Raw genomic sequence first — 11869 nt, 5'->3', positions numbered from 1 at the left:
AACTGGGCTAATTTGCAGGGATAATAATGGTGTTCGAGCAAGGCCTTTGGGGAGCAGCACAGTGGAACACAGACCTGACGGTGCAACCACACAGGAAGTTTACAACATGGCCCGGCAAATCAAAATGTATTTAATCATCAAACGAGCAATGAGGAGCTGGCAGCAAGGCCAGAGCCAGCAGCCATCCTGAAGATGAAGACAAATGTTTGGAGACGGGGGCCAGACAGAGCGCCAGATCTGCACCTCAAAGATTCAGAGCGCTCGAAACCCTTGATTTTATTGGCCAACTCTAAGCACAACATGTCAGAGGTGCATATTTTCTCCTACTTCGCTAGTAGCCTAGAGCGTGGTATGAACAGTATAGGGCACGTTATACGTGTTTTTAATTAATCTCCTGTGAGTATCCAAAAACATCTCATACCATGAAATGAACAATAGATCTGGATACATTGTATTTTATTCGCTTCAATCAATGTATCCGGTAAACAAAGCAGCACATATGTGCTGCCTGGCTGAGTTAAGAGAGAGTAATAACCCAGTTAATTGATAATTAGAGCCATGACCTGCTTAAAAACGGCCACACATTGTCCTTGTGAATTTTTATGGATGTATCCCAGGCATCGCTAACTTTAGAAAGAGAAAAAAACTCAAGAGCTTTCTCGCTGGAGGAAGTTTATCTGTTTGTGGTTATTTCTGTGAGAAAATATATTTGTGTGTGTGTGTATTATGTTTCAGGAAATATAATACCTTGCAAAGAAGGAAACCTTCATATGAGAACAATAACACACAAAAAACCCTAAAATACTGAAGCTCAGCGGTTTTATTTTCCGTGGGATGCCTGCATTTGTGAGAATATTTATTTTTCATTATGTGTAGAAACTAATAACTCCCTGGTTGTTTTGGGGTGGAATGGGAATTTATGTAAAAATAAATCTGTATATATTTTTACTATGTGTCATCGTTCCCAAACGACGGCGCCCACCCTGGTGGGTCAATGGTATTTCAGCACGATCGGGGCTGTCTAATGAAAGGGTGGCGTGGATCGTGCAACACCTCTGTAGCTCCCTCAATAAAGGACACCTTTTGCCATGGCAACTGCATAAACATCTGTCTCCCCATTGAAGAGAAGGTCCGTAGAGAATAGTGAAGGCTGCAATTTATTATATATAAGACTCTCATTGTGTCTGTGTATGTGTGGTTAGTGGGCCAAGAGAGCTGCAGTTATGGTGAGACAATCAGATATCGTATTTTGCAGAGTGCAGTGCGAGCTGTGCTCAGTTTTGGACATGTGTGATGTGGATATTTACAAAATCTGATGGCAGGAGCGAGCAAATGATGTGCTGTTAAAGGAGCAAGTGCGGGCTTGTTCACTTATTTAAAGAGAGTCAGATGAGAACATTGATGCAACTGTATTGTCTGTGTGGTTAATCTGAAACTACAGCCAGAAGTCATAGACTGACACAACCACTGTTTACCTCACTTATTAGTTTGTTAAGTTGTATTTAGTGTCTGCACTTTGGCCAGCACTGCGTTGGTTCTTTCTGAGCCATATTTGGACAAGAGGGTGGAGCGCTAAGTTATCAGCTAATGCAAGCATGCTATGCAGGTACCATAAAATGTGTGGACACACATTTTTGTTAGCGCTAGGCTGATCCCAAGAAACCAAATGTGGGGCAAAGATGTTGTTTGAGTGGGACACATCAAGAATGCTGAGAGGTATTCAAATATATTATATTTAAATGTATTACGGGAGGGATTGGCATACTTTTTGTTTTAGCCTATGTGAATATTTTAGTCATTTTAGCGTTTAGGATAAAGACAAACTCTGGTTCTCAGCTTCATTTTATTTGTGGTAGTTTTCATCACATTCAACAAAATTTGCAAAGCTTGTGACTTAACCTTTAACACTCCATGATCAACACAAGATTAGAAGTAAATATAATAAATGGCCATATGACCAGTCAAAATGTGTCTCAAGGTGTGGGTCAGGGGGACAAGAAATAAAAATAAATTGTACAGTCCTACTCAAAGGGGGATATCTGGTCACCTTAGATAGTATTCCACATTAGTTATTCCCAGTTAGCATTCACTTCCAAACGTTAAGCTATACAAAAAACTGAAAACAATAAGTTGTTATAAAAAACCCAGGCCTTGTGTAGTTATTATGGAGGCTTTTTAATGCTGTAAATGTTGGAATATTAACACTAGAGCCCAGAGTAACTGACTACAGATAGTGGAAAAGATGGGAATCAATCTTTGGTTAAAAGTTCGGTTCTGAAGCCTTGAGATGAACTTTTTTACTGTCACCGTTTTGGTGTTTTACAATCAAATGTGATGAGTGATAGAGGATCTGACTGTGCAGTTGCATACTTGCTGGCTAATGATTTGTCAGTCACAAGTCATTAGTTAATGAGCATACCCCAGATAATCCTCCTTTCTCAAATCTTCAAGAAAATGGACTTATCATTTTAGTCACTCATACACATCACAAAAGTGTTTATTGAGGTCAAGTCCGGGGGCTATTTTCCAATTAAATTCTTTAGGGATGTAAATGTTTTGGAATTTTTTTTATTTCCACTCTTTTTTTGTAATTTCTCAGACACAAATATGTCCTTTCCTTCTTTTATCTAGGTTTTGCAAACATGTGCCCACTAACCATTATTTTTATCATTAGAGAAAAAATTACCAATAATCATCCCACAGATCTAATATTATCTACAGCTACTCTTAGTTCCATTGATGTTAAGTTAGACTCTTTTTTTCCAATTGATCTTTCTGAGTTAACTTCAATAATTACTTCCTCCAAACCATCAACGTGTCTTTTAGACCCCATTCCTACAAAACTGCTCAAAGAAGTCCTGCCATTGATTAATTCTTCGATCTTATATATGATCAACCTATCTCTAATAATCGGCTATGTACCACAGGCCTTCAAGGTGGCTGCAGTTAAACCTTTACTCAAAAAGCCATCTCTAGACCCAGCAGTCTTAGCTAATTATAGGCCAATCTCCAACCTTCCTTTCATATCAAAAATCCTTGAAAGAGTAGTTGTCAAACAGCTAACAGATCATCTGCAGAGGAATGGTTTATTTGAAGAGTTTCAGTCAGGTTTCAGAGTTCATCACAGCACAGAAACAGCTTTAGTGAAGGTTACAAATGATCTTCTTATGGCCTCTGACAGTGGACTCATCTCTGTGCTTGTCCTTCTTGACCTTAGTGCAGCATTCGATATTGTTGACCATAATATTCTATTAGAGCGATTAGAACATGCTGTAGGTATTACAGGTATTGCACTGCAGTGGTTTGTATCATATCTATCTAATAGACTCCAATTTGTGCATGTAAATGGAGAGTCCTCTTCACACACTGAGGTTAATTATGGAGTTCCACAGGGTTCGGTGCTAGGACCAATTCTGTTTACATTATACATGCTTCCCCTAGGCAGCATCATTAGAAGACATAGCATACATTTTCACTGCTATGCAGATGACACCCAGCTCTATCTGTCCATGAAGCCAGATAACACACACCAATTAGTTAAACTGCAGGAATGTCTTAAAGACATAAAGACTTGGATGGCCACTAACTTTCTGCTTCTTAACTCAGATAAAACTGAGGTCATTGTACTCGGCGCTGAAAAGCTTAGAAATATGGTATCTAACCAGATTCTTACTCTGGATGGCATTACCTTGGCCTCCAGTAACACTGTGAGGAACCTTGGAGTCATTTTTGACCAGGATATGTCCTTCAACGCACATATTAAACAAATATGTAAGACTGCGTTCTTCCATTTGCGCAACATCTCTAAAATTAGAAATATCCTGTCTCAGAGTGACGCTGAAAAACTAGTTCATGCATTTATTACTTCCAGGCTAGACTACTGCAATTCATTATTATCAGGATGTCCAAAAACTCACTGAAAAGCCTTCAGCTAATCCAAAATGCTGCAGCAAGAGTACTGACAGGGACTAGAAGGAGAGAGCATATTTCTCCTGTTTTGGCTTCCCTTCATTGGCTTCCTGTTAAATCCAGAATTGAATTCAAAATCCTGCTCCTCACATACAAGGTCTTAAATAATCAGGCCCCATCTTATCTTAATGACCTTGTAGTACCATATCACCCTATTAGAGCACTTCGCTCCCGCTCTGCAGGCCTACTTGTTGTTCCTAGAGTATTTAAAAGTAGAATGGGAGGGAGAGCCTTCAGTTTTCAGGCCCCTCTTCTGTGGAACCAGCTTCCAGTTTGGATTCAGGAGACAGACACTATCTCTACTTTTAAGATTAGGCTTAAAACCTTCCTTTTTGCTAAAGCATATAGTTAGGGCTGGACCAGGTGACCCTGAATCCTCCCTTAGTTATGCTGCAATAGATGTAGGCTGCCGGGGGATTCCCATGATGCATTGAGTTTTTCCTTTCCAGTCACCTTTCTCACTCACTATGTATTAACAGACCTCTCTGTATTGAATCGTATCTGTTATTAATCTCTGTCTCTCTTCCACAGCATGTCTTTATCCTGTCTTCCTTCTCTCACCCCAACCGGTCGCAGCAGATGGCCGCCCCTCCCTGAGCCTGGTTCTGCCGGAGGTTTCTTCCTGTTAAAAGGGAGTTTTTCCTTCCCACTGTCGCCAAAGTGCTTGCTCATAGGGGGTCATATGATTGTTGGGCTTTTCTCTGTATCTATGAAGCGCCTTGAGGCGACATTTGTTGTGATTTGGCGCTATATAAATAAAATTGAATTGAATTGAATTGAATTGAACCATTATGGATATTAATGATCCATTCTGATCTTGTGCCAATCATGGTCACAGTGTACCTAGAGACTGGTCTGCAACCACTGTTCATGAGGGAAAAAGAAGTATTCCCAAATGGTTGCAAGTGTTTGATGGAGGTTAATGGCAGTCATTGGAAAAATGATTTCCAAAGCCTCACACAGGTCTACAGGCTGGTCAGAGCCAACCACCTGTCGGACAGGTAAAAAGTATATTCCCAATATGCTGGGAATGACATGACATCATGCAAAGTGTGCATGGTGTCATGTGAAAAACTTCAATACAGTCCACATTTTTGACTCACTTTTGGACCCAGCCTCAAGTGGCCACTGGAGGAACTACAGTTATACTGGCTTCCTCTTTCATCCCCAGAAGCTGCTGCTTCTTATCATTAAGACTAAAAACTAGAAAATAGCTAATCTAGCTCTATCCACAGGTAAGGAAATATGCATTCAAGTAAATCTAAAACTCGTTGTCTAAAGCTTTTCACATTTTATTAAATTTGGTTTAATTCCTGGCATTTTTTCATTTTAGTTTTCATTTTAGCCAGAGCCAGTCTGTTTTTATTTGGTTGCAGTCGGTCTGCATACAGATATGACAGTATCAGTTCACTCATCTGATTCTGTCAGAAAAAAAGGTAGTACATAATATATCTCAGGCCTTTTTTTTAATCCTACTAGACTGTTTTGATGTGAGTTGCAAAGTTTTAGTTTTTAGTTTGATTGTAGAAATGTTTGCCTTCTTTTGAATATAATAGACATACATCTGTATTACGTCAGCGTACTAAAGGAAGTATGTGACTAGATAATAGAGGAGCTAATCTGAGGGTTTATGTTTACTTTCTCGCTGTCATGTGTGTGAGATGAGCCTCTTATCACAGGCAGAATCACCCTTTCTTGAGTCAGTGATACATTTGTTAGATACATTTGAATGTAATTCAGTAGAAAGACCAAAGTTCCTGTAAGAAACTTCTCATAACCGCACTTGTTTTACTTGAGTGAGTAGGTCATTTAAAAAAAGAAGCCACTGATGCTGAGTTTATATTTCTTCTGTTTTGGTACTTTGAGCACCGTGGGGCAAATGGCATTTATCAAAACTGAACCACCACTTTAATGCACCCAGTTTTAACAGATTTGGAATTGCATTAAATGGATTACAAGAAACCTTTTAATGTCCAGGGTTGTTGCTCATATTAATTATCCTCCCTTATCACACACGATTTATACCTTTCATCTCACAGAGACCCTTTCAGATGAATGTTTTGGTATCTTATTCATGTGTATAATTACTTTTCCTGCTTGCTTATTGATGGAGTAGACGCTTTACCTGTGGCAACGAGTTACATTTTAACAGTCTAAATGATATTTTTCATTGCTGGTGCCTTAAAATATTTAACCTAAATACTCACATACATACATAATGCCTTATTAAGGGAGTAACCATTGAAAATTTATGAATACCTTGACCTGTAACTGACTCAACTCCCTTTGAACTTTATATATTTATAATGATCAGAAACTGATGCATGTGACCTGGAATTAAGCCGTCTACATACATTTCTCATTTCCAGCTTCATGTAACATTCAGAACTCTGAGTTTTCGTCGTCTTGTAGCCATGTCGAAACACATTACAGGGATCTGTTGATACACGGCATCCAAGAAACATCCATGCTCTTCACCTTGTTTTACATTCCCACCTCATGCCTCACATAAAGCATTACACGATGGAGCGATTAGCTTAGTGCTGACAGAGTCCCTAAACATTCAATGCAGGAAGACCATTATGCTCACACTGAAAGTTAAATGACCTCCGGGTGATGGTAATGCACGCTGTGGCCTCATTTTCAATGGCTTAAAAATGATTTATGAGATTATGATTTATGCCCATTTACTATGTAAGTAGTGCAATTAAGATACAGGACTGTAAACTCTATAGTATTTCTGCTCCTAAAAATATATATGCCTATGGTATCTATTGTTAGTATTTGTTTCACAGTGATACTGATGCACATAAAGTTTGTAATCAGTTGATGATTTAAGTTCAAGTATGTTTTTTTTGTTCTTTTTTACCCAGATAAACACATCACACAACAGTCTGTTGAATGCATCAAGTGTATTTCTAATGGCAAACAGAATTTCGATTGCCTGTTGGCACAAAAACATTCAGCCAAGTAACCATCAGCTGTCTCTTGAGCTTTCCTATATTGTCTGGACTGTAAATGAAGCCCATCTAATGGGATAATAACCTGTCAGATATGCAGGTCAAGCACGGAGCTGCTCTGTTTGTCAGGAGATGCTGAGAGTGTCAAAGAAGCAGAGGTTTGTTCGGTTTGTGTCTCTTTTGCCTTTTGTTGCTTTTTGAGTTGTGTTGTTGGCACGCAGTGAAAGACCCGTGGACAGCTGCCAGCGCCTGAGGTCATTATAGTGTGAGTTTCTAGTAACTGTGACCACAAAATTATTTTCACCGACTCAACAGAGAAGCAACACAACAATGTGTGTGGTTTGGAGTTATTGCCACCGTTTGAAAAATTGATCTAAATATATTTTAACTGGAGAAGAAGTGACAGCGGTTGAGCGAGGCTGACGTGTTAATATCAGAACTCTGGTCCTGAGTTCAAACCACTGTCTCTGCAGACATCTACCCTTTACCCTTGTACACAACTCAGTAAGAGAAATCTCTGATAAAACCCTGTGGGGCTGGGCGATTGACAAAGGTGGATTTTCACAGTTTACTCCCTTAACATAGCCTAGAATATTTTTCTGTAGAGCCCTTTCCTCAAAGTCTGGAGCTGGTCTTTATATGGGATAAATCCACCGGGTTGGCTTCCACCTTTAGTAGACAGGAAGCAATTAAAATCAGACTTCAACAAAATGAAACATCTACATCTGAAGAGATACTGCAAGATATAGCAACAACAGAAAAATATCAATCATATTGCTCACCCAAAATGCATTAATTTGCACTATTGCTGTTCTTGAGACCAGATACCCTCCCCCTGTTGTTGCTGTCAGTGGCTCAGGCTGATGCTCTGTCTCCCCAATTAGTCTATTAATAGCCATGATAGATCATTTATAGTTGTACTGGTAGAGATAAAGAGCAGTATGATTACTTATTTGTGTATTTTTTTTATGGGTTTCCCTCTCTGGTCAAATACAAATACACTGAAATGCATATCAAACCAACTACTACTCATTTGTCATGCTTAATCTGTACTGTATGTTTTTGCTTTTCCTGTTTGCAGAACTTCAGGTTTAGCATTGCAACTTATTGCCTTATTTTAGTTGTGGTTTTCAACATGGCTACATGTAACACAATTACATGGCTTTACAGATCTATAGGCATCTGCGTTCCCTCCTTTTTCATGTATATACAGCACAAGAACGACGGTCATTCTTCTGTGGTGTCTACATCTCTTCTTATGTAAGACCTAGGCTCATAACTGAGGACAAGGGCAAGGCACACTATGACAGTTTCATATAGTACCCTGTGGGTGGATGTTGTTTGGAGTCATTTTCCTCTTAAATGCAGAGAATTTTGTCCTCGGCATTGATGAGCTATGTATGGAAGAAGCACAGTTGATGCTGTGTGTACTGGAGTGGGCAACATGGTATCAGTACCAGTGAAATATTGTGGGAACAACTTGACTCCACCGATTAAATCAATCCAAAGGAGTTCCAGGAAGAATGACCTAAAATGTTTCCACAGTGAATGGATGATTCTTTGACAAAACCAACGTTTAAAAGACAAAATCAGTCAAAAAGTATAATTTCTTACCTTGTTACTGTCTTGCAACTTAGTTGTTTTAAAGCATATAGTATGTTGTATTAGATTTAGTTTTTAAATATCTATTAGACTAAAAAGTAAAGTTTGAATGGGAGTTAATTCCATCACTATGATAGCTGTAACGGTACAATAAGATGAATCTTACTGGTTTTGACGATTCTTGCATGAAGAGGAATAAGGATGTCCAACCAGAAGACAGGAATTTCCTTATATGTTCACTATTTTTATTGTTTTAGCTTTTATTTTCTGTTGCTGTGAGGCAACACAAATATTGTTAATCATACATTATAAGGCAAACCTATCACAGCTCTAGGGTTAGATCTCTATCCTGAGCACAACTAGTCTCACGGGACACCAGCTCACTACTTGTCCCTTAGGTTTTTAATAGGGGTGCAACGATACTCGTATCGATATCGAACCGTTCGATACAGTGCTTTCGGTTCGGTACGCATATGTATCGAACGATACAACATTTTTAATTTATTTTATCAACTTTCCTTCTGATGATGCTGTCTGTGTTGAGCGCTCAGTGGATCTGCGCTCGACAGTGCAGCCTAGGCGGAGTAGTCGAACACAGATTCACTGAGCGCAGGGCAAGCTAGCGAGACAGAAGCTAGGCTAGTTGCAACATGGCAAATTGAACCTCCCCCACCCTCATTCAGATCTGGCGTTTGGAACTATTTTGGTTTTCATGTGATGTATGACCCTGAAGGTAAGCCTGTCATGGACAAAAGTAAAACAGTATGTTGGATGTGCCAGCAATGCTCAATTGGTGGGAACTAGTGTGTTAGCGCAGTTAGCTCGTTAATGTGTTGACGTCTTCCAGCCCCACTCATGAGGTGATCCGCGGTAGCTCGTTAACGGAGATTTGCCGTGTTGTGACGTTAATGTCATTTCAGATTTACGCTGACAGCACTAGTGGGAACACAACCAATATGACTGCACATTTACTCCGACATCATCCTAGTGCAAAGACAAGTGGAAGCAGAGAAAAACAACAAGCAGCATGCTACAAACTTTACCCGAGTCATTTAGACAGCCGTTAGCACACGATTCTCCTTATGGGGACCTGATATGTTTAATATGCTGCTGAGAATATAGCCCAGAAGAAGCGTATAGTATAGCTTTTATTTTGGAAAGAGACATTTCTCCATAATAAACTCTCTTTTCCAAAGATGAGTGATTCCTCAATCAGATACAGGGCTCGCAAAATCGCTAGCCCGACGGGGCTTTTTTCCAGTCGGGCTACCAAAATCTATCTCTGCCCTGCCCGTCGGCCTATCCTAGGAAGGAAAAATATATGTCAATGCTTTTGCATTCTTTTGGAAATGTAGCTGGGTAATTATGTCATTGGCATCGGCCACTGTCAATATGTGACATACTGAAATCGCGTTTGAATTTGCGCTTGTTTTTTGCTTTCACTTTGCAATCGCGTGAACTGTGTATAGAGAGCGACAGTACTGATTGGTGAGTGATGATAATTTGCGCACCAATTCCTCTGACATCGTCTTATCAATCGTTAGCTTACTATGCAAACATGACAAGTGAAATCTCCCGCAGCTTAAACATGTGAGAGGTTGATCGCGCAGAGAATCGCTGAGCGTTATGTTAGTGCGTGTGTAAAAGCAGCAGGATATATATTTTAGTTCTGCTGAGCCAAATAAGACAGGTCAGCGTGAAGAAGTGACAGCCAAAGAAAAGCTTACCACAAAACAGAAAGGTTATGACAAATCAGACTATAAGGAAAAAAGAAAGTGCAGCTTTATGGTTTCATGGACAAAAGAATTTCTGTGGCTGCAATATGACGAGCTAAATAACCAGGGCTGCACATAAGTGGTCCGCAGGTGCGCATTCGCTGTCAAAATAAAAACCCGCACAAGATAAGAAGTTGCAACGCGTGTTTGCGTACATAAGATTTTCAGGAGGACAGACATTTGTTTAGAACTCTTAAAGATGTCGAAGAAGCTCCTTTAAGCAGTTACTGTGATGTTCCTCCACCTCCAAAGAAATGTCAGAAGGAGTCCGAACCACAAAAGAAGCGCGTATTCTCTGAAAAGTGGTTGCAGGAGGTGAGCTGGCTTCAAACAAATGATGAACGCACAGAGATGTGGTGCAGAATGTGCCGTGAAAATTTAATAAATGACAAATTAATAAAAAGGCATGAACATTTTTTTTGTATCGAAAAAATATCGAACCGTGACACCAAAGTATCGAACCGAACCGAACCGTGAATTTTGTGTATCGTTGCACCCCTAGTTTTTAAGTATCACTGAGTGATTTCTGCAAACTGAAAAGCAACACTAAAGTGGTACCCAGTGGATAAAATGTGAAGGTTAAAGGTCATAACCATGCAACCAGCAAACTGATGCATGTAATAATAAGTTGCTGATGTTTCTACCACACGTCAAATTTATCCTTTAAAGCACCGGACCAAATGCATTACATAAAAACAAGCAAACAAAGTTTAAGGATTTATTAAGAGACAACAGATATTGTGCAGATGGGGAGTCTGGGCAGGTTTTGCAAAGGCAGAAGAGGCAGCGAGACACTGGCTGACAGTGGAGTAATCTGCAATACAGACGAGGTAAGTTATCTCAGGGAATGACTGAGATAACCAAGAGCCTGGATGTTACTACCACAGATAGCATACACAGGAAATGAGAGAGAGAGGGGGGAGAGACTAAGAGAAAGAGTGAAAGAAAGGTGGGTCAGCGCCGGAGTACAGGACGGACCATGCCATTTAAGCTACATGAAACTTAGGAACATGCTTAATATCTGAATATGTTAGCATTAGCATCGTCAGCATGTTAGCTCTCAGCCACACAGGCCTAGAGGCTGGTTGGTGAACCGCTTTTTCTTCTTCCTCTTTTGGCTCCAGTCTATAGAAATTGCCACAGTGGATCATCTGCCTCCATCTCACCATATCCCAACACCCTCCTCTGTTACATCAACCTTCTGCATGTCTTCCTTCACTACATCCACGAACCTTCTCTGTGGTTATCTTTTTCTCCTAGTTGCTAGGATGAAATGTGTATTGCTTGCCAGGGTACCAGTTTAGCTCATTTGACGTTGATTGTATAACAAATGAAATGCTGCAGCCTGGGTTAAAGTCTGACCTGTTGTTGTTTGTTGTGCGTCTTCCAAACAAATAATGGCCCTAAAAGAAATGTGTATTCCTTGACTGGTTGGTAGCAATAGTCATCTCCTTGTGATTATATTGAGATTCAGGAGATTGCATGGAAAAAGCCAGTTTGTCTGCAAACTCTCTTTAACTACTTGCCAAGTTTGATGCAAACTGGAAACGGAGAACATTCACC

General features: G+C 39.9%; 1 protein-coding gene across 1 annotated transcript in view; it reads left to right on the top strand.

The window, feature by feature from the left end:
• Nucleotides 1-11869, top strand: part of vimr2 (vimentin-related 2) — a 131175-nt gene that overhangs the window by 38547 nt on the left and 80759 nt on the right. The window lies entirely within an intron of this gene.

The sequence above is a fragment of the Neolamprologus multifasciatus genome, chromosome 2 (assembly GCF_963576455.1).
Source record: "Neolamprologus multifasciatus chromosome 2, fNeoMul1.2, whole genome shotgun sequence".
NCBI classification, from domain to species: Eukaryota; Metazoa; Chordata; class Actinopteri; order Cichliformes; family Cichlidae; genus Neolamprologus; species Neolamprologus multifasciatus.
The sequence above is the reverse complement of the archived record's forward strand: the minus strand, read 5'-3'. Positions and strand labels throughout refer to the sequence as shown.